This window comes from Furipterus horrens, unplaced genomic scaffold (genome assembly GCF_987537825.1).
Source record: "Furipterus horrens unplaced genomic scaffold, mFurHor1.1.pri manual_scaffold_7, whole genome shotgun sequence".
In the NCBI taxonomy this organism is placed as follows: domain Eukaryota; kingdom Metazoa; phylum Chordata; class Mammalia; order Chiroptera; family Furipteridae; genus Furipterus; species Furipterus horrens.
This window is the reverse complement of record NW_028327177.1, coordinates 61,835,478-61,858,688: the sequence shown is the minus strand read 5'-3', so window position 1 is coordinate 61,858,688 and position 23,211 is coordinate 61,835,478. Positions and strand designations below refer to the sequence as shown.

The 23,211-nt window shown below is 39.7% G+C and overlaps 1 protein-coding gene and 1 long non-coding RNA gene across 3 annotated transcripts in view; one reads left to right on the top strand and one right to left on the bottom strand.

The window, feature by feature from the left end:
• Window positions 1-731: 731 nt before the first annotated feature.
• LOC150004544 (uncharacterized) lies at window positions 732-21,025 on the bottom strand. Its single transcript, XR_016512393.1, has 4 exons — window positions 20,771-21,025; window positions 17,083-17,225; window positions 16,512-16,588; window positions 732-1,331 (listed from the first exon to the last, which is right to left on the bottom strand). It is a non-coding gene; the product is annotated as an uncharacterized LOC150004544 (long non-coding RNA).
• The window catches only part of PEX2 (peroxisomal biogenesis factor 2), a 17,815-nt gene continuing 15,499 nt past the window's right edge, over window positions 20,896-23,211 (top strand). For both annotated transcript variants that reach the window (XM_090282891.1, XM_090282890.1), the window contains exon 1: window positions 20,896-21,159. The gene's annotated coding sequence lies outside the window, so the exon portion shown is untranslated. The remainder of the gene's footprint in view (window positions 21,160-23,211) is intronic.

Below are 23,211 nucleotides of genomic sequence, written 5' to 3'. Positions count from 1 at the left end.
ATGTGACCTGTGCAGAGCCTTGCATTTAAAAGGGCTCTACTGTAGCCATCATAAAATTCTCAATGACTTCATATTTGAACTTGTGACATCCTATGGAACAATGATCAGAGCAGATATAAGCAAAATGCATGTCACCCTGTTCTGTTCTGTGATATCCATGAGTGCAGAGACCCACAATAAGTGAAAGTTCAATGAGCCTCAAGAACATAGTCAGTGTGTCACATCTACAACTGAGTAAACAAGGACACCGGTAACCACAAGAGGCTATGATTTCTGTTCAAACAAAACTCCTTCAGACACAGAAAGGAAACTTATGTTCTAAAAACATGGACAACCATAGAAACTTATTATATCTTTTCTTATTCATATTTTCCCTGTATTAGTAAACCACTTTACATTGGAAATGATGACATAAAATTTAAGATAAAAACAGGACAATCCACATTTCCTTTTCCATTCAGTCCTTCCTTATTCATTAGCAAGCCAGAGCTAGAAGTGTTGGTAAAATATGTATGTGTCAAGGATTGTGAAATAAAGACAATTGAGTTAGTTTTGTGCAGTTTCCATTGTCCCTGGAATGAATATATATATGCGCGCATGCGCATGTGTGTGTGTGTGTGTGTGTGTGTGTGTGTGTGTATGGTCTGTTCAGAAGGCACCTAGCCATGTAATATGAAAAATCAAGACATTTATTGAAGAAGATACAAGAAACATCATACATAGGACAATGATGTACATAGAAACATTGTACATAGGACTTCAAATAGGCAAATTGGGATCTCACACAGTTCCCCCAATCACCATCAGCTGCCCTGTCATATTTTCGTGAATCTCATTGATTGTCTGAAATCTTTTCCCTTTCAAAGGTAATTTTAGTTTTGGGAAAGGCCAGAAGTCGCAAGGTACCCAGTCTGGGCTATAGTGGGGGCTGAGTCACCTGAGTGATTTGATGTTTCACCAAAAAACTCTGCATGAGACATGATGCATGAGCAGACACATTGTCATGATGAAGCTGCCAATCACCAGTTACCCACAGCTGCAGCTTCTGAGAAAATCATCCACATAGTTTCCACAGAAGAATGTTCAAATTTAATGCAGATATGATGCAGATTCATTGCTCTACTCATTCAGTCATTTTGAATGTGATAGCCAGACAGTACACATGCTCACTCACTGTTGTCTACAGCTCCCACTGACTAGTACAGTGAAGTCATCATCGTTCACAATGCTCATTCCTGTCCAATCTCCTTGGCTTCCAGGTTACATCGATGTGGGGCAAACCATTCGTGTTACATTCACAATGGCTGCACGCAGTATTATTCAGGTGTAAGCTACAAAAAAGTATCATGTAATTTGGGTGATTACACATACAAGTTAAATGCTCTCATATTTGCATTTAAAACACACATTGTACAAAACAAAGATGAGTGGTAAAATTCGTTCTAATATTTTAAACTTTTAATTTTTCTCAGAATATGAAAATGCAAATTAAAAATATCATGATGAGATTACAAAGAAAATGAATCAGCTTTATGTTTAAATAACTTTAATGACACTTTCTTCTACTTTTTGAACAAGAGACCCCACGTTTTCACTTTGAACTGAGCTTTGTAAATTATGTGATCATCTCTGGCTGCAAGCTAGTTATTTGTCTTCCTCCCAACTCATTCACTCATTACTGAGTGAATAAATGAAAAACAGCTTAGCGTTCCAGGTCTCATATTGAGGGCAGTGGAGGTGTAGGAGGAAGCATATTATGGTAACTAAGAGCAGAAATGCCACAGTCAGGGTGCCTGAGTGAAAATTCTGACCTGTCACCTTTATGAGCTGGGGTAGTTTACTTAATTTCTCTGTGTCTCATTTTGTTCATCTGTAAAATGGGATGGTAACCACAACAATAGCTATTATATGGAGTTTTGTGAATATTAATTGAGCTAATGTATGTAAAACACTTAGAATAGTGTCTAGCATATAGTTGGTACTATATAAATAGTAGCCATTACTATTTTTCAAAAAATAGAGGGAAATAGCCTAATCTTAACCAGAAATATGAGCCACCTATACTTCATTATAAATTAGCACTATTAAAAAAAATTATCTATGACAACACTTAGAAATATCAGCTTTCAATAAACACTACTTAAACATATGTGGATATGGTTTAAGATTTTGATAGGTGAGCAGAAATCCATGATGTTACCCCAAAATGAGCATTTTCTGGTCATGTTAAGCCTCTGTCTGATTAACATGCTCAAAAATCAGCCCACAGAGAGCCAGACTTCATAATTGCAGCACTGTGTTTGAGCTACAATTACTTAGGAAAAGGATGAAATTTATAAAATTTTATTTTCTAAATCATGTCGATTTGGTAATTCACTAACCACATAGAAAGCAATAACTCACAACAAAGATAGCTAAAATAATCTTGCCTCAATGTATCCTAGTGACTCACCAATATTTGGACATTCAGCACACACAGATCATACATCCTACTGATGTAACACAATATAGAAAGTTCAATACTATAGAGTATAGAGCCTGAACTTAGAACTTGGAATACTGGTAACTAGAAAGACCTAAGTTCTCATTTCTCTAAAAAGGTGTGAAACGCATGTATGTTTCAAATCCCTTTTGAGAGTATGTGAATATAAGAAAAAAATAAGTGCTTAGCCTCAATAATTAAAATATCCCGAGGACCTCCGGCCAAGATGGAGACATAGACTGACACGGTCTGTCTCTCTCTACAACTAAGAAGGATTACAACTACTGCAAAACTAAAAATAATAATAAGTTCCTGAAAATAAAGCTACATGGAAGTCCAATGTATGACAACATAAACAAGTGGTGCTCGTATGGATGGGTAGAAAGTGTGAACCCACAGCTGAGAAAGATCAAACTGTGCTGGAGGTGGCAGCCACAGCAGCAAATAGCGGGACCCGGTAAGCAGACACCCGTACTTGGGGGGAGGAGAGAAGCACCCGGGAGCCAGCCCCAGCTGCAGACCAGATCCTTCGGCTCATGATTCCAACGCCCGGGAAGGCAGACCCCATTGGGATGTGGCTCTGTTCCTCAGCAGAGAGTAACAGCAGAAATCCATCTTGGACCCCCGTCTCCATGCAAAGCACCACAGTATAGTGTGAAAGGTTGCCAGGTTGTGACCAGCACACAGCGCCCCTCCCCTCAGAAGGAAAGATAAACAAAACGGTCAGAATGGCAGAATTAATGATTGAAATACCAATCACACGGCTAACAAAAAAACAAATAAAAGCCTTGGCCAATGAACAAATAGTGAATCTTTCCGAGCTCAGTTCAGAGCTATAGTTATAAGGCAGCTTACAGACCTAACAGCAGGGCTGAGTCAAGACAGGGAAGGAATGAAGGCTAGTCCTGCCAAAATGAACAAAAATACATACAAGACAAGTGGTGAGGAAGGGAAAGCCATGGATCAAATTAACAAATCAGAACATAGGGAGGGAATAGTCAACCAGTGCAGAAAGAGGAAACAAACAGTGATAGGCTCAGAAACCTCTGGGACAGCTATAAGCGAGTGAACATCCGAATTATAGGGTTGCCAAAAGGTGAAGAAGAAGGACTAGAAATTGAAAAATTATGTGAAAAAATAATGAAGCAGAACTTCCCTAACTTGGGGAAGGAAATGAACTTACAGGTGCAGGAAGCACAGAGAGTTGCAGATAGACTGGACCCACGGAGGACCACACCAAGATACATTATCATCAAAATGTCAAAAATTAAAGATAAAGAGAGAATCTTAAAAGCAGCAAGAGAGAAGAGAAGAATCATGTACAAAGGGGTCCCAATTAGACTATCAGCGGATTTCTCAAAGGAGACTCTACAGGCAAGAAAGGACTGGCAAGAAATATTCAAAGTAATGAAAATCAAAAACCTGCAACCACCATTACTCTATCCAGCAAAGCTGTCATTCAGGATAGAAGGGCAGAGAAAGTGTTTCCAGAACAAAGTAAAACTGAAGGAGTTTATTAGATCCAAACCACTGTTATACGAGATTGTAAAGGGACTGATTTAGAAGGAGGATCAAAACTATGAACATTAAGATGAAAACTGTATCACAACAACCAACAGCAGAAGCTAAGGAATCAAAACAAAGGCAAACTAAACAGGCAACAAGAGGGGAAAAAGAATTATAGGTACGGGGAACATACTGGGGGGAGGTCAGTGGGGAGTAGGAAGGGGGAAAAGAGAGGGAGAAAAAAAAATTCCTGCAACATTTATCTTTAAAGAGCTTTGCATTCTGGGAAAAGAAAGACTTCAACCTGCTTCTAAATGGGATAATCTTTAATTTAACCAAGTACTCACAAAATTATTTTATTAGCAAACCAAAGTATATGTTTTCCATTTTAAGTTAATTCTATTCTCCTTAAAAATGTCTTGAGCATTTTGATTCTATCACTGCTGTTCCTATTTTTATTTCTTTGGGCTCTGCTCTTCTCCTATCACACCAGCTACTAAAGGGTGAGTACTTTCTCATAAGGGTTTATATCCTTCCAAAGTGACAATATAATGTCATGTATGCAGTAAAAATATCCTTTTTTCAATTGTCATTGGATTAGTGAACCTTAGTTTTTCTAACAAGCATAATTTTTAAATAATAGTATTTGAAAGGAATAAATATACAAATCATAGATTGTATATCATCTTTTTGTCATAATGGCTAAAAAGTACACTTTGAAATTAAAAAATCTCTAAGTTGAACATATTAAAACAAAGCAGTTAGAGATGGCATAACAATAACAAACCTAACATATTCTCAGGGTTGCTTTTCTTCTCAGAAATTCTGGAGTACAGGTGGATTAAACCTGTGCTCTGCAAGTGTGAGTAACATCAAAGCCTGGCTAAACAGCAATATCCTTGGGCATTTCTTCACCTTGGTGTTTGGGTCTAATCCAAAGTATCTATAGGCATGTGGCAACTTACTCTTAGAGCTGTATAACTTTAGAATCAGAAAAGATCTCAAAATTTCTCTAGCCCATATACTTCATTTTCACATGAGGTACTGAGGTTCTCAGGAGTTCTACCAACAGGTACTCAACTCAATACATCTGGTGAATATAAGTGGTTAGGTCTCCTTAACACCCAGCCCAGTTCTTGTAACTCCACATCACCTTTACCCAACTGTCAGGGAATTCCCTGACTCAGAGAGAATCAGGAGCAATATGTAGTTATCAGATCCTTTTAAAATGAGTCACAGGAGAAACAATGAACTAACTGGGAAACTCAAGAAGAATCGGGACATCTGAATGCTTTCCAGACTATTTAGAAATCATGTGAAACCCCCGTATACTTATATAAACCTTTACTCCACTTCCCGTGAAAGAAAGAAAAGTAACTGAGGCTTCTGACAACTAAGAGACATCACAAGTTCCCTCCACTTTCAGAGACAAATCAGTCAGGCCTCTGTATATAGTTCATATTTGCAATCACCTGCTTAATACTTTTCTGAAACAGATGTTTAATCCCTAAATTTCCGCATCAAAAGGTAAACTGCTTAAGTCTGTGGACTGGAGAGTTTTGAGACATGTCAAGGACACAGAGGGGCAATGGAAAAAGAAGTTATATATTTCCCTCTGTCATTATTCAATGAACTCTCCATTCCTCCAAGGCCACTGCTTTTGGTGAAGCATGAGCTATGGAAACATTTTTTCTAGATTTGTCTATTCCCTGGAAAGAAAATCCAATCTGTCTTAAGAGAAAAAGTTCCTCTCCAAGTAATGATAAATTGTCTAAATCGAAAGCTCACACCATAAACAAATTTGAACAGTGTAGACATCTTACAAAATTAAATTTTCATCTAGTGAATTTGAATGATGGTTTGAGAAAAAGAGGATAATATTTTAAGCCCTGCTTCATATGACTTCTTTCCATAGAACTGTTTTTAAGGTCCACACCCAGGTACTGAAAACACAACTGTAATTTTTTCTTAATTTCTACATGCTCTCTTTTTAGTGAAACTCTGAACATGCTTTGAATGTAACCACTACTAGTATTGTTTTTAGAAGGAAATAAAAAGGCCTACAAATTTTTATGTTCACATAGTTTTACTAAAACTAAATATAAACTGAACATACCTTTGAATGTGTTAAGAAACTCAATCACACAAATGTTCTGTGTGCCTTCCTATTTTTCTTTTGCACATCACTGGAATTAAATTTACGACTTTTATACAATCCATATAATCACATCCTCTGTGTTTCAAGTTCACCAGAATATTATCACTATAATATTTCAATTATATAGTTTAAACTAAGATGTAGTTGATTTAAACTACTAGTCAAAAAACTCAAGAGACAGTCCAAGATGGCAGAGGAGTAAGTAAAAGCTACACTAATCTCCTCCCAGGAACAATCTGGAATTACAACTAAATTGTGGAGAAATCATCTGGAATAACCAACCGAACACTAGCTGGAGAGAAGTCTTATAACCACAGAGAGATAGAAAAGGCCACTTCATCATCACAACATGACTGGTAGGAAATGCAGAGACATGAAAGGGCTGGCTGGGCTCGCACAGGTGGCAGCTGAAGGGACTGAGAAACAGCTCAGCAGCTGGGGGTCCTCCCTGAGAAAGGCAGGGTCTAAATCCCCAGCTGGGCTCCCCAGCCTACAGCAACAGAGCAGAAAATAAAATGGCATCCAGCTGTGAAAACTGAAAAGCCACAGGAATTTTTGCTGGCCCAAAAGAAACAACTGGAGATACAGGGCTCTTAAACGGATCACGTACAAAAACATTTTGGCCCCCACTTACCCTGGGCTCAAGCAGAGGGAGGGCAGAGAGGACTAGAGATGCTTGGGGAGAATTTTGGGTGGTGGCTTTGAGGTGAGAACTGAGGGAGCAGCCGACAAAGTCCCAGTGCTGACTCATTCCCCATACTGCAGGCAGATCATTCCCCTCCAAGTGGCATCAGCCTGAATGGAAGTAAAAGCCTCACCCACAGGAATTAATCAGCTCCACCCTTGGTGCTTAAGCCTGACAGCTGATCACAGATTGAACAGATTAACAACTAAAGGAGACAGACAAAGGCAGTAGATCCCTCGAAGTCTCCAACAGGCTGCCTAGGCCCAGACTGGTACACAATCTGACACCACCAGGGGCAGATCCAGGAAGTGCAAATCATTCTAAGAAGCAGCAACAAACAAGATGAGTCACAAAAATGGGGAGACAGGGAAACAACCTCCCATCGAAAGGAAAGGAGAAATCCCCAGAAAGAGTACTAAATGAAATATAGGAAAGCAAACTATCAGACATGGAATTCAAAACATGGATTATAGGGAAGCTCAATGAGCTCATCGAGCTCAAAGAAAACTACAAAGAACTCCAGGGAAACTATAATGAACTTACTGAGAATTACACCAGTATGAAAAAGGAAATAGAAGCTATCAAGAAGGGCCAGGAGGAAATAAAGAATACAATTTCTGAACTGAAGAACACAGTAGAAGAAATTAAAAGCAGGCTAGAGGAAGCAGAAAATTGGATCAGCAAGCTGGAGAACACCGTAGAAAAAAATTCCCAGACAGTGCAACAAAATGAAAAAAGACTGAACAAGAACAAAGAGGTTTTAAAAGAGCTTCAGGATAACATAAAACGTAATAATATCCATATCATAGGAATACCAGAAGTAGAAGAAGGGGAGCAAGGGATAGAAAACCTGTTTGTAAAAGTAATGACAGAAAACTTCCCTAACTTGATGAGGGGAAAAATCACACAAGTCCAGGAAGCACAGAGGGTCCCAATGAAGATGAACCTAAACAGGCCCACTCCAAGACACATCATAATTAAAATGGCAACATCGAAAGACAAAGAGAGAATCCTAAAAGCAGCAAGAGGGAAACAGCTAATAACATACAAGGGAGCTCTGATAAGACTATCATCAGAGTTCTCAACACAAACACTTAAAGCCAGAGGGAATGGCAAAAAATATTCCAAGCAATGAAAACAAAGGCCTACAACCAAGACTACTCTACCCAGCAAGGCTCTCATTCAAAATGGAAGGTGAAATAAGGAGTTTCCTAGACAAAAGAAGGCTAGAAGAATACATCTCCACCAAACCAGCATTACAAGAGATGCTAAAGGGTCTGCTTTAAGAAGACGAAGAAACAAAGAGGGAAGAGGAACACAAGTACAAAGGGGAGAAATGAAAATGAATAAGTACCTATCAATAATAACAAAAGAACTTCTGCACCCCTATGTTCATAGCAGCACTATGTACAATAGTCAAGTGCTGGAAACAACCTAAGTGCCCATCTCTAGATGAGGGGATCAAAAAAGTGTGGTACATTTACACAATGGAGTACTATGTAGCTGATTCGTCGTCGTCGGCAGCCGTCCATCTCGAGAGACGATGGTGTAGCTTCTTAAGAGTTTATCTGCACCGCCGAGAAAGGCTGCGCAGTCCAACTCGGGAGTGACACGGTATCTGTCTCCTCCCGTGTTGAATCGACATCTTGTGATGACACTGGAGTGTCCTCTCCAGTGAAGCTGAAGCTACAGAGCCTGGGCAGGGTGATATGGAGGGTTTGCTGTTGCCCATGCAGCAGACCCCCCCTCTCTTCGCAGCTGAAGGATCCAAGGGAAAGACGGAGTCAATACAGCTTGGCTTCAGGTGCGCCGCAGGAGTTGCCGGTGTTGACTACAACGTCAAACCGCCTTAGGGACTCCGGCTCCGGATTTTCTGTCGGGGTTTACTATGTAGCTGATTACTATGAAAGAAAGAAGAAACTTCTGATTTGCAACAACATAAATGGAACTAGAAAGAATTATGCTTAGCGAAATAGGCCAGACAATGAAAGAAAAATACCATATCACCTAATATAGGAGACTAATGAACAACACAAACAAATGAGAAAAGTTGAACCAGAGGCATGTAAACAAGGAACAGACTAACAGTGACAAGGGAGAGAAGTAGGGTAAGATAGGGAAGGGTCTAGTCAAAGAGCATGTATAAATGACCCATGGACATGGACAATGGAGTGGGGATTGACTGTGGGAGAAGGGGTGGGCAGAGTGGGGGAAAGCAATGGGGAAAAAAGTGAGACAACTGTAATAGAAAAACAAACAAAAATTTTTAGTGGAAAGAAAAAATGAAAGCAAAATAAATTAAAAAATGAGCCAGCAAATCTCCCCACCCAAAAAACAAACAAACAAACAAAAACTTCACATGTAGGAAAGTGAACAAAATAAAATATAAAATATGGAAATGCAATTTTAGTGAATATGAGGACAAAGATTTTGCTTCACACTGTATATTTTTCTCCCTACCTGATCCCTCCAGAATTTGGCATTCTGAAGAAGTAATGACATAAGGTTCTTTGCATAAAATTAATAAGACCAGTTGTTAATAGAGGTTTTGTTGATCAAGACTTTGACTGGAATGTCATGCCTAAAGGAAACATGCTTGGGCTCTGGTTACCAAAAAGCCCTGAGGAACTGGGATTGACCTTTGAAGGTAATAAAAGCCCATGAGAAAAAAGGCTTGGTACCTTGGTTGGTTGTGCAGTTTATGGCAATCTTTCCAGGGAAGGAACGAAGGTTGCCTTCCTGAAAGATGGTTAGAAGGAACCTTAAGGCACAATGAAAAGCCTGAAGGCTGAAGGACTTGGTAAAGAGATATTTACAGGTAAGTCTGAATGGCAGGTGTGTAGCTCAGCTTCTGTGCCCTAAAGGGCAGACTGAACGTCACCCTAAAGGTCCTTGTGTAAATTCCAGCAAAGCAGACTTAAAAGATCATATGTGATAATTTGCTGCTCTTGTTGTATTTATGCAAATGAACAGGATAAATTAAAACTAGACTTAATACATTCCCTTTAATGACAAGGAGGGTAATCTTAAGGAGAAAAATCGCAATTCAAGGAAAATCACAATGCTCAGTGGTAGAATATAAACTAGTGCATCTAACTGTCTTTAAAGTTTATTTTCATTTAAAGTTTGTTTTCATTTGAAAGTTAAACTATGTCTGTGGTATCATCAAAGATGCTTAATGTACAGGCAAGAAGAATGTCAAATGCCTTGCAACTGGATGTCTTCCCAATAAGACAATCTCACAGATCTAGAGACTGATTTGTGGATTATGTTGCGTAAATTAACATGTATATTTTTTTTCATAGGGCATGAGCCTATGATCTCCTTACCTGAGTGATTGTCTGCACATATAGGCCTCACTTAATCCTGTCTGCATCACTGCCTCCTGAGACTCGACGGTTTGGCTGAACTAAGTGGCTGGGTTGGTGAAGTATGGGGTGGTCTGTGGGCTTCACTTTAAAACTGGTTTCTCTTTTCTATCCTAATGGCTTAGACAGAAAGGACCCAGAGGTCTGAGGGGGGAAACCTAACATATTTCCCTCAGCCCAAACTAAGTATAGTGGGCAAAAAGGCTTTGGACAGGTGAGATGTGCCTAGCACACCTTCCTCCAAAGAAGCCCTTTTTTCCCCTAATGTGGGACATTGAAAAATTAATCCCTGCCTTTTATTATCTAGTGGTTATGGTTTTAATGATGCCTTTTAACCCCGTTGCCAAATCTGTTGCCTCCAGTATACAACAAAGATGCCAGCTCGTTAAACCAAGCACGCCGTTGTCCGGGAACAGCCAACTGACCTGGAGTCTGCAAGATCCTTCCACATGTGGGAAGGCCTCACTTCCCCATACTTACTAGGAATTTCTGGACCCAAGGGTAATTAGGATGATGACCATATCCAGCTTGAAGCATCTGGAGGAGCACGAGACCTTCGCCCATTATCCCTTATAAGATTATAAAGGGTATTAAGTCTGAGAGGAGGGAATTGTTACAGAACAGAGGTCTCCCCCAAATTAATTAATTAATTAATTAAAAAAAAAGAATATAGGAAAGGATGAAGCCAAAGAACTTATATGCATGACCCTTAGACATGAACTAAGGGAGGGTGGGATTGCTGGAGGGAAGGGGGGTACTGGGCAGAGGGGAGCAAAGGGAAAAAAATTGGGACTATTGTAACAACATAATCAATAAAATATACTTAAGAAATTCAAGAATCAATTTTTTAATAAAGATATTCCTAATCTTTTACATAACTATAACTGGGCTCTAACATACTTTTCTAGTATTGTCTCTCACTATCCCTCATCCTTCCCTAGCTCTAGCCAAAGGTGTCTCATGCTTTTCCACCCCTTTTGCTCAGATGACATATTCCTTCCTCTAAGAGACTCCTGTCTAAATCCTACCCAGCCTTCAGGAGTGAATTCAGATGCCACCTGGCAACCTAGCATTTCCTCATACCCATGATCAGAATCAAGTTCTCTGCCTGTCAACTCTTGGACTCCTTCCCTTTCTTCCTGCTGCACCCATCACCTTTTGCCCAGTAACAAGGATCATTAGGAAACAGTTTAATGGGGTGGTTCAGAGTGAAAACTCTAGAGTCATACAAAGGGTTTCAAATCCTGCCAATATGAATACTGACTGGGGATTTTGGATATGTCCTTTAATTTGTCTTAGTTCCAACTTCATTATATATAAAATGGAGATAATTATGGTACCTATATCATAGTTGTTGTAATAATAATCTGTGTGTGCGTGTGTATGTACACACACACACACACACTATATATATATATATATATATATTGTGTGTGCGTGTGTATGTACACACACACACACACACACTATATATATATATATATATATATATATATCTTTTTCGGGTATACATATCTGAAAAGTGCCTAACACCTAGTAAGCACTCAAGAAATGTAAGCTACTACCAGTAACCTAATTTTATTATTAACATCATCATTATTTGTAGTGCAGAGTTTTCACTAATAACTGGGAGACCTATAAAATTACCTTATCATTTCAAGGTTTATTTCCTCATTTATACTAAAATAGTACTAATACCTTAGTATTACTTAGCTATTGCTCTATAACAAATTACCCCAAATTACTGACTTTAAGTAGATTTATTATCTCAAGTTCTGTGGGTCAGGAATCTGGGCATGGCTCAGAAGCATTCTCTGGCTCAGGATCTCACACAGGCCACACTCAAGGTGTTCACTGGGGCTGCTGTTATCTCAAGGCTCGCCTACAGAATGGCTGCTTGTAAGTCATATTCTGGTTGTTGGTGAGGCTCACCTCCTCATAAGCTGATGGATTGAGGGCCTTTGTTCTTTTCTGATTATTGGCTGGTAGCTGCCTCCACTTCCTTGACATGTTGGCCTCTCTATAGGGCAATATGCCACACTGCAGCTTGCTTCATCAAAACAAACTAGTAAAAAGGAAGCAGACATAGTGTGAGCAAGAGGGATATCACAGTCTTCTGTAACCTTGTCTCAGAAATGATATTCTTTCACTATTGTCCTACTCCATTCACTGGGAGAGTCACTATGTCCAGTTCACACTCAAAGGGACAAGATTACACAAAGGCATGAAAACTACATGGTAGGGATCATTGAGAGTCATTTTGAGGCTGTCTACCTACCACACCTTAAAGAGTTATTGTGGCAATTAAACAGGACTAATGTATCTGAAATTCATTGTAAAATGCTTAGCCTGTAGCAGACATTCAACTAATATGAGTGAATTCTTCCCTCCTTACTAGAATGAAAGTCATTGAAAACAAGTACATTGACCAGTGAGCCCTGTAGTACCTTGGCACTCTGCTAAGCAGATATGGCTCTCACCAAGCACTGGAGAAATGATAAATGATACTAACAAAATTGTTCACAATTTAGAGCAATAGCTAAGTAATACTAAGGTATTAATACTATTTTCAGAAAGTTCAACCTACGCATCTTTCAGCAGTGATTCGTTTACAGTACAAGAGTGTGATTTGCAGAATAATGGTCATCCAAAGATGTCCTTACCTGAACCCCTAGAAACTTTGAATAAATTACATGACAAAGGCACTTTTGCAATTAAGTTAAGGATCTTGATGAGAGACTAATCTAGATTATCCAGGTAGACCAAATCTATCACAGGCATCCTTAAAAGTTGAGAACCTTCCCTGTCTGTAGTAAGAGAAAGAGACATAACTGCAAATTAGTTACAGAGACACGACATTGTTGGTTTTGAAGATAGAGAAAGGGGCCACAAGCCAAGGAATGTGGACACCTCCTAGAAGCTAGAAAAGACAAGAAAATAGATTCTTCCTTAGATCTTTTTTTTAAAACAATTTATTTGTTTACTTATTTATTTTTAGAGAGAGGGGAAAGGAGAAAGAGAGGGAGAGAAACATCACTGTGTGGTTGCCTCTTACTCATGTCCCCAACTGGGGACCTGACGTGCAACCTAGTCAAGAACCCTGACTGGGAATCGAACCAGCGACACTTGGCTCACAGGCAGAAGCCCAATCCACTGAGCCACAGCAGCCAGGGCTCTCTTCCATAGATCTTATCCTAGTGAGATTAGTATAAGACTTCTGACCTATAGAAACTAAGATAATAAATTTCTGCTACTTTATACCATAAGTTTGTGGTAATTTGTTATAGTGTAGCAAATAACAAAAGTAATACAAAGAGAACATATGTTAAATGACTCATGAGAGGGATCATAAACAAGTACTCCCTAAGGGTTTATTGCATATACGAGGTTTGTCTGGGAAAAGTCCAGCCATTGCTAATATAACAAAAACGGTTTGTGCAACATCAATGTAACCCGGCAGCCAAGGAGAGTGGACTAGAGTGAGCATGTGTGAACCATGATGACTTCACTGTAATAGTCAGTGGTGGCGGTAGATACTGTTGAGTGGAATGTGTACTGTGTGGTCATCACATTCAAAATCACTAAGTGAGCAGAGCAACAAATCTGCATCAAAATTTTGTGTTAAACTTTAACATTCCTCTGTGAAACTATTTGGATGATTTAGAAGGCTGTGGGCAACTGGTGACTGGCAGCTTCATTATGACAACATGCCCACTCGTGCATCACATCTCATACAATTTTTTGGAAAAACATCAAATCACTCAGGTGACTCAACTCACCTATAGCCCAAATTTGGTGCCCTGTGACTTCTGGCTTTTCCCAGGACTAAAAATCACTTTTGAAAGAGAAGAGATTTCAGACAATCAATGATATTCACGAAAATACGACAGGGTAGCTAATGGTGATTGGGGAAATGGTGTCAAGTCCCAAGGTGCCTCCCTTGAAGGGGACTGAGGTATCATTGTCCTATGTATCTTGTATCTTCTTCAGTGAATGTCTCTATTTTTCATATTACATGGCTGGAGACCTTCTGGACAGACCTCATATATGGTCATTCTATGATACAAGATATTAAAAATCATTGAAAGTTAAAAATCCCAGGTTAAATATCAACAATACAAAACACTGGGTTATTTTTTATCACTGTTTATAAGGACATTAGCTATCATCAAAAGTAATGAGAACATAATCTGTTGTATTTTCACCTCACACTAATACAATATTTACTATGAGGCAGAAACTGTTATAAGCACTTTATATACTTTAATTCATTTGGACATATTAATCCTAAAAGATAATTCCTATTATCATCTTGCTTTAGAGACCAAGAGCAGACACAGAGTTCATTAACTTGCCCAGGAGTGCAGAGGTGGTAAGTGACAGAACCGGAATTTGAAGGCCAGGTGCTTCTGTTCCAGAGTCCATGCTTACAACCACCAGTTATACTTCTTCTAAAATCATAATCTTATATATTCCCATTGTCCCTGGCTGGTTTGGCTCAGTGGATTGAGCGTCGGCCTGCGAGCTAAGTGTCGCTGGTTCGATCTTCCAGTCAGGGCACATCAGAGAAGGAAAACTCTGATTCCAAAAAACCTCTGCTGCCTTGCGGCATACCTCTTCAGGGGAAAGGTTAAGGGAGTAAACCCCGACAGAAAATCCGGAGCCGGAGTCCCTAAGGCGGTTTGACGTTGTAGTCAACACCGGCAACTCCTGCGGCGCACCTGAAGCCAAGCTGTATTGACTCCGTCTTTCCCTTGGATCCTTCAGCTGCGAAGAGAGGGGGGGTCTGCTGCATGGGCAACAGCAGACCCTCCATATCACCCTGCCCGGGCTCTGTAGCTTCAGCTTCACTGGAGAGGACACTCCAGCGTCATCGCAAGATGTCGATTCAACACGGGAGGAGACAGATACCGTGTCACTCCCGAGTTGGACTGCGCAGCCTTTCTCGGCGGTGCAGATAGACTCTTAAGAAGCTACACCATCGTCTCTCGAGACGGACGGCTGCCGACGATATATTCCCATTAAGTAGCTTTAGACACTTTTTTAGACTTAAGCAGAATTTTTTGGCTTGTATATGTTCTGGAATATTTTTCCTATTCATTAATTACTAAGCACCCCCTACCTTCTGAGCACAGAGAAAAAAAAAGATGAAAAAACAAAGATCCTCCTCTTGTCACAGTTTAGTAACAAGAAACAGACAGGTAAACAGATAATGACAAAATAATGTAATTCTTTCAAGCAAAACCACCTCATATTCCCTATCAATAAGTTCATGATTTACAAGGAAAGACAGTTGCTTAAATAAAACAATTGTGATATCTTAAATGCCACAGTAGAAGCCTGTAAGGTTCTAAGAGACACAGAGAAAGGAATAATGTTTTCAGGAACGAGGGCTGGTGGGGGGGGAACCTGAAGAGTTTGAAAAAGGAGAGTTAACAGTACCATGTGGAGGTCTGTACTTCAGAAAGATCATTGTGACCAGTAGGAAGGAAAGTAAACCTGACAGGTTGTGAAGCTGGAGGTCATGAATTTGTCTGAAGATGACTCAAAGTGCAGAGATGTTGAGGGTTTGAATGAAGGCAATGTCAGCAAAGATTCTTAGAAGAGAGGGTGAAATTTGGAGTGGTATTAGTAGGTGTTATGGCCAGAAAACCGGGATATCCCATGACTCTCTCTCAAGAAATAATAGCAAAAGAGAACAGTGGGGACTTAGAAATGATGGTTATGTAAGCATTAGGCAGAGGAATGGCAGGGAGAGTATTTGGAGTTTATGTCCTGGTATCCTTCTGAGGAATTCAGACAGTAACTGAGAATACTGGAGTCTGGACAAAGGGTTTAAAGTGCACGATCAGATAACACTAGAAAATAACATTTCTAGAAAGACAGAGGCTAGACTGGTGTGGGGAAATCTGAGGCTGAGAAAGGATATAACACTGTGCTGTATTAAAGGGAATATTGTAATTTTCAGTTTTTGTTTCATAAAGAGACTGAATTTAAATAAAGTCAACATTAATTTTTACAATAAACCACTGTTTTTACAAGTTGAATTTTCAACAATAATTATAGCTAGCTATAGCTTATTATGTTAGACACTGTTCTAGGTACTTTACATATACTGGCTTATTTAATCTTCAAGTGTTATTAATTCAGTTCATTATTAACTTGGACTCAGGGAGGTTACAGAACTGATCCAAGGTCATCCATAACTGGTAAAGGTAGAATTTCCATCCAGACATTATGACACCAGATCCTGTACTCAATCTATCACCAAAGCATGTTTAGGAAATCCACACATTCACAAATTATTCTTACCCTGTTGTGGTTCAGAGCACACATAGGCTCTGGAACTAGACTACATAGGCTCAACTCCTCTTCCCACCACTCAGTACCTGTGAAAAGTTAGACAAGTTACTTCTCCACTCTGTATCTGTTTCCCTACCTGTAAGTGGGGACAGTGCTTGCCTGCTAGGGTATTTGTGAGGGCTAAATGAATAAGTGCAGAAAACGGATTTAGAATAGTGCCTAAAACATATTACACATCCCATAAAAGTTACATGTTATAATCAACATTATATTCTATCCTAAAATACTGAGAACACTGGTAAGAAAGTTTGGATACTCTGCATGGCCCAAATGAGATGTATGGCAGGCAGAATAATGGCCCCCCAAAAGTCCATGCCCTAGTCCATGGAACCAGTGAATATGTTACCTCGCCAAGGCAAAAGTGTCTTAGCAGATGTGATTAAGGTTATGCACCTGGAGATGCACAGATTATCCTGGATCATCTAGGTAGGCCCAGCCTACTCAGATCCTTAAAAGACTGCACTTAGGGAGATCAAACAGAACAGGAAGAAGAAATCAGAAGAAGAGGGTCTCAACTTACCACTGCTAGCTTTGAAGATGAAGAAAAAGGGGCACAAGGAATATGGACAGCTTCCAGAAGCTGAGACCATACCTCAGTTGACAGCCTGAAAGGAACTGAGGATATCAATGCTACTACAGCAAGGAATTGAATTTGGTCAACCTCTGCAACGAACAAAAAAACAACAAAAAACAGATTCTTCCCTAGACCCTCTAGAAGAAACACAGACCTGAAGACACTTTGATTTTAGCCCAGTGAGACCTGAGTTGGACTTCTGACTCTAAGATAAAACATTGGTGTTGTTTTGAGCAGTTAACTTTGTGGTAAGTTGTTATAGCAGCAGTAGTAAACTAACATAAGGCCTGTTTAACTTTTTCCTACAAGACTCAAATATATTGATTTAAGAAGTTTGTAATATGCTAAAATAAATTTAACTTTTTAAAGTCAGCATCTTTAAACAATGTTAGGGGCATAAATCAATGTCTCCTTTACATATCTACAATATTATTAAATTCCTGAAAATCTAAAAGTTGCTAAGGGGCTAAAAGAAGGTATAAGTAAGATGGTATTATAGTTTTTCATCTTTTTTCATATTTAAAGGTAAATAAATGTTCTAATTTAAATTTTTATTCTTTAGTTTCTCATAGTTAATACACAACAAATATATGACTTCTTTATTAATATTTTAAAGATCACAGCCAAGTCCTAAAGACTTTCTTCGTTTCATTTTATTTTTTTCCATTACCATTTATCCCCCTATATCCTCTTCCATCTCCACCCACACTCCTTCCCCCACCACAATCACCACTGTTGTCCGTGTACATGGCTTGCCTTTTTTGTTCTTTTCTGCTTGAACCCTCCACCCTACCCCACCAAGGACCCTTTCTTAACATGTCAGCAGGAATATATAAATTCTAGGTTCAAAGCAATTCATATGTTAAATTTACAGAGGTACAAAACTTAATCAAAGGCAAAATACATTATGCCTTGGTCATTATCTACTTTTCTACTGTCTCTGAATTGATAGTCATTAGCTCCAAGAAAGTAAGGGCCATGTCTGCATAATTCACGTTTCTATCAACACTGTCTAGCAATATCCCTGGCCCCTAGCAGCTTCCATTAAATAAATGAATGAAAAATAAATATAAAGCAAATACAAAATAAAAGGGAAACAGAGCTTCTCTGAAACCTCAACTTACTAGGTCACTGTAAATCTAAAAAGGCATTCTGTATTTAGAGATTAAATGATAAAAACCAGAACTTATTTTTTAAATTTTCAACAAAAATCTTAATGTTCTACATGTTTCATTATACTCTTAATTAGATTCATTAATAATTGAAATTTTAAGATAGCTCAGTATCTTTATTTTTATCAACAGATATTATGTTTGTGAACCATACATAAGTCTCCATGAACTAGAACTTGCTTTCTGAAAATGTCAATTTTTTGAAGGCCTTCCCCAACTCTTTCATAAAAATTAAGTGAAGCACAGTAGACATGTAGGCCTACCTGAGAAGTGCAACATGGCTGCCTTTCTTCATAACTGCTAAGTGAGACTCAGTCTTCTTACCTTAGAAGGTGAATGATTAGTCATGTGTTGCAACAGGATGTTTTGGTCAATGACAGATCACATATAAGGCAGTGGTTCCACAATATTATAAATAACCTGAAAGATTCTTATCATCTAGTGAGGTCATAGTGCAACCAATTATCCACGTGTTTATGTTGATGCTGATATAAACAAACCTACTGCCTGTCATATAAAAGTATAGCACATACAATTATGTACAGTACATATTACTTGATAATGATAATAACTCTGGTACTGGTTTATATATTTACTATACTATATTTTTATCATTAGAGTGGACTCTTCCTACTTATTAGAAACTATTTTTGCTGTAAAACTGCAGCCATGTTATGCTAGCAGAGGGACCATATACCTAATGTTTACCAAGTCTCTCAATTGATTTAAAAAATGTTTTTTATTTATTGATTTCATTTATTATTATTTTTTAATCCTCCCTGAGGGTATGTTTATTTTTTTTATTTGTTGGTTTTGGTCGTTTTAGAGAGGAGGAAGAGGGACAGAGAAACATCGATCCCTTGCCTCCCTTACACACCACAACCGGGATGGAAACTGCAATCAAGGACAACCCGCAACCATTTTGTGTATGAGACGACAATCCAACCAACTGAACCACCTGGCCAGTGCTATTTAGTGATTTTAGAGAGAGGGAGATAAAGATCGTTTTGTTGCTCCAACTCAATGGCAGCATTGCCCCCTGTGGTTTACTCTCTTGTAGTTTTATACAGTCAGCCTGGGAGCAGGAGGCTACAGCATAGAACCTGGGTGTGCAGTAGACTGTTCCAGCTAGGTCTGTATACATATACTCTACAGTGTTCACACAATGACAACATCGTGCAAGGATGTGTTTCCCAGAATCTGTTCTCATATTTAAGCAGTTCATGACTGTATCTAGAAGGTAACCTAGAAACTCCAGAGGGTAAGAGGTTCTCTTCCCCTCTAGAGCAGCCATATCCAATGTAAATATCATGTAAGCTACATGTGATTTAAAATTTTCCAGAACATTTTCATGTCAACCTGTAATCAATATAAAGTGAAGTAGTTTACCCTTTTCCTTTCACACTCTACTTTATAAATCCAGTACACAATCAGACCTTGATCTGAACTGGCCACATTTCAGGCAGCCAGTGGCTACTATAATGGCTTAACTCCAGAAAACTCCCTGGCCTATGCCTAAGTGACCTGCACACCCTGTCACCTGCCACTCCTACTCTACCTCATTTATACCCTTGGTTCACAGGGTGGGAAGGACTTTCATTAAGTCAAGAAACCATCTTCCTCCTCCAGTCCTGTTCTTCCCAAGATCTCCTTAATGTGTGGAAGACAACAAAATTCCAGGCATAAATGATGTTAAACTGTACATCTCTTTTGGAAAAATGAACTTGAACCGTATTAGAGTTCATTAATAAATATTCTTTTGTCTTGCCCTTGTTTCATATTGACGAACAACTCTGTTCCATAATTTTAAAAAACGAACAAAATTATTTTTGACACTGATTGAAGCGGATAAGCTCTCTAACAATACAGTTGTCTTAAGACTGGAAACCGTCGTGTAGCACCTATGTGCAGGCAGTTCTACCTACCTGACTGCAAACCTCGAGGCGCCCATTGCCAAGCACAATACAGATTGAGAAGGCAGTGGCGATTCAAGCACCGGCTACACAAAACTGCCTGCTGAACGCTCAAAACAGACCTTCCCTCGGGCCCGTCCTACAAATCTTGCTTCAGGTTCCCAGGGGTGGACTACTCGCTATCCGTGTTTGCTACACATCCGGGGTTATTCTGACGCACCCTGCAGCCAAACTCAGTGCCCCAACGGCGTTAGCGCGCCCAGCCCACCCCGCAGCCCGGTCTCCACCTGGCCACCGGCCTTCCAGAGCCCGCGGCAGTCAGCAAACCCGAACTCCTTGCCACGCGCACCCCGCCTACAGACTGCCGCCCCACCCTAGGGTCCCCCCGCCGACGCAAATATCCTGCAGTTAGGTCCTCCACCCAGTGTGTGCGAGGGACGAGCCCGGAGTGCAGAGGCGCCCGGCCACCACCCCGCGGCGCTTGTCCCAAGGCCTCGGTGGCCGAAGTCAGGTAAACCCTGCCTCGAGAGACCTGACTCCACAGCCGACCTTAGACCCCAGGGCCTCAGAAAGCTCCGCCCAGACCCCGGGCTGGCGGGTTCGCGACTCTCGGGCCAATCAGACACGGGTTTTCTCCGAAAGGCCAGCTGACCAATCACCGCGCGCAGTGCATTCTTCGGCTCTTCGACCTTTCGGCCCTTCTGCTCGGCGGTGTTTGCTGTTGCTGGGACTTCCTGCGCCTTCCCAGACCTTCCTCCTCGAGCCGGAGCGTAGTTCTCGTTGGTTTAATTTACCCCCTTTTTTTAGACACTTCCGGGTCCTGCATCACCCCGGAAGCCCGCGAGTTCCGGAAGTCTGGGTAGCCCTGGTTCTGCTAGGAAAAGCCAAGCTTCCTAGAGAATGTTTCAGAGGAAGTTCCGTGGAGCGGGGCGTGTAAGGTCAGTGTACACCCGAGGAGCCGCGGTGCAGCCCGAGGTCTGCCTTGCATCTGCGAGGTCGTGCAGTTTCACCTCCTTGTCATGGTCGCCCTTTGCTTTAGTGACCCTGTTCACTGGCTTCCTGGAGGAGGCAAATCATGGGTGTGAGTTTGGGAAAGGCAAGGAAGCAAACCTAAACTCCCAAAATTAGGTTTAGGATCGCACCAATAATAGGAAAACAAAAATCAAACAAACAAACAAAAAAAAACCAGCTCGGCGCCTTCCACGAAGTGACTATCTAAAGACAAACTTAAATCTTTGCCCCATATTCAGCGGTGCTATGAGGTAACTCTTGTGAACGGCTTAACGATTATGCAGGGTCCACACAACTTCTTAGCAATGCTTCATGTACAGTGTTGTATTTGGTACCAAAAACAGAAGTGTGCTGAAGTTTTCCAACATTTTTGAAAGCCTATGCACTTGAAAGCAGTTTTGATTTTCTTGTGGAAGAAGAGTTATTGAGAATTTTCCTAAAATTGCTTGCGATGAGTTTGTTTTATACTGATTTCTGGTAAGACAAATAAGAATCATTAGCATTTTTCCTCTGGGACATGGGGACCTGAAGTTAAAAGCTATTGTTTGTTAATTTCTTTAGGTTCCATTTTCCAAAAATGTATTTTGTGAAAAGAAGGGCATTTTGCAGAATGAGGCCAGTTCTTGAAAGTTCAGGTCTAATGTGTTCTAGCATTCCATAATGGTCTTGGAAATACATTTTTTGCCTTAACATTTAAAAACAATTATAGGGAGACTGAGGCTTCATCCTCACCACAGTTCGTAGTCTGAACATCTTGCCCAACAGAATAAACTTCGGATGGTTGAGTTGGCATTTTTCTCTTTCACTTACATATTCTTTCTCATCTAACTCATGTTATCAATTGCTTGTACCCAGAAAGATTAGAGTTGAATGCTCTTGAGCCAGAAGTAGTTTTGAAAGAAGAGAGTGGAATTGTTTACCGAGTCAAAAAGGGAGCCCCACAGTATTTTTCTTAAAAAAAGAAGAAGAAAAGAAAACAGAAGGAAAATAGAAGTAACAGGGCATAGTAGAGAGAATGTTACACTAAGTCAAGGAAGTTGAGTTCCAGACCTGACTGGTTTTCCTTTGACCAACTGTACCTCTTGGCCCTATTCTCCTCATTTTTAGAAATTAGGGGTAGCTCTCAACATCTGGTTTTAAAACTGTTCCATAGAAGAACTATAGATATTTCTTGGAGCTTTGTAAGGGAGAGACAAAGCAAACAGACTCTCAGGAGCTATATTATATATTTTGCTTGAAAAAACAGAGTTTCTGTTAAGAAAATTAAGTTCAGATCTTAGACTAGATGATCTGTGTTTCCTTCTAGCATTTAAATTCTGTTTTTTAGGATAATTATTCATTTGTATTTAACGTGCATTTATTTATTAGTTTTTTAATATAAAAGATATATGTTCACAGTTCATTCATTCGTAAAAGCCATAAATACATCTATATTCAATCTCATTTGTGTAATAAATACAGATTTTAAATTTAATTCTTTCTTTAGAATCAGAATAATAATTCTTTACTTTTTTTTCCTTCCCCCTACCCTTTTTATTTTAGCCATAAAATTTTTACTTATATTTGAAGGTTGTAATCGTCTTTGCAATAGAAAGGGAGGTATTTTTGTTTGACATATTTGGTAGGCGAACCTTACAGATGCTAGCAGTCTTGCCCAGCAACTTAGTTCTAGCTGTACGTTTTCCTCACATGTACTTAGTTTCCATAGCACAAGGAAAATGTATGCCATACTCACAATCTTTGTTTCTGGACAAAAGTTCTGCTCTGAATCACTCCTTTATTTATTTATTTATTTATTTTTTTCCCTTCCTTGATTATCTGGGTTGGGGAACCTAGAAGCAAATTGGATATTTCCTTTATCTCTTTCCTTTGAAATGACTGTAGTTTCTAAATATCCCATGCTCCTCTTCAGTCCCTTCAGAATGTGGAAGAACACTCAGGGGAGAATTCCTGACTGCTCCTCTTGCTCTAAGTCTGTA